The following is a 1,002-nucleotide window of genomic DNA, read 5'->3' on the forward strand; positions in this document are numbered from 1 at the left end:
GGATCCGTTTCATCTACGTGACAGTGTTCATCATAATATATTTATGCCGTGTACTGGGTGGCCGAATATTAAGTACAAAGGTAGTGGTAGTAAGTATCATATCTAGTAATACAGTCAGGGAATTGTACCCCTCAGTTACAACTACTACTACTACTACTACTGCTACTACAACTACTACTACTGCTACTACTACTACTACTACTATTACTGCTACTACTACAACTACTACTACTGCTATACAAGTCGAACTACTAACTATAAACTACAACTACTAAAAAAAACGGTGTTGTCCCACAGAAATGATCTTTTGGACAGATTTTTCGCGCACATGGAGACTTCTTCTACTCTTGCTTTCTGGCAGTAAACTTCCGCCTCCTTCGTCACTTCCTCCCAAACGTTTCCGTTTCATTCTAGCTCAAAAAATGACCAAGATATTGATAAAAATGTAACGCATGTAAAATTATATCTGGCACATTTTACGCGTGCGTAAAAGTTTATTTAGCATCGAATTGAAATGATCCTGGTTCATTCATTTATTGGTTTATCAAGACAAAATAAAAAGTAGCGTGTAGTTTCAAGGACACGTCATAATGCCACGCCGAAAAAAACCCGGAACTGGACTAAGTTTTCGATACAGAGAGGCACAAACTGATGACGTCACTTCAACCGTTAACACTTCCGGCGCCCACTGCACGCGCACACACACACACACACACACACACACACACACACACACACACACACACACACACACACACACACACACACACACACACACACACACACACACACACACACACACACACACACACACGTTGTGATCGCTGTGAAATAAACATCTGACTAACCCAAGATTGGTAACATAGAGTCCTTACCTCACATCTGATGTCCTGCAAAAATATTAATCCAATTCCTGTTCGCCATTCCAAATATTGATCCAACGTTATATATCCAAAACACATAATCCACGCTGCTCAGAGTGTCCCCAGTCAATGTGTTATA

Source organism: Notolepis coatsorum, assembly GCF_963971535.1.
Source record: "Notolepis coatsorum genome assembly, chromosome: 15".
NCBI lineage: Eukaryota > Metazoa > Chordata > Actinopteri > Aulopiformes > Paralepididae > Notolepis > Notolepis coatsorum.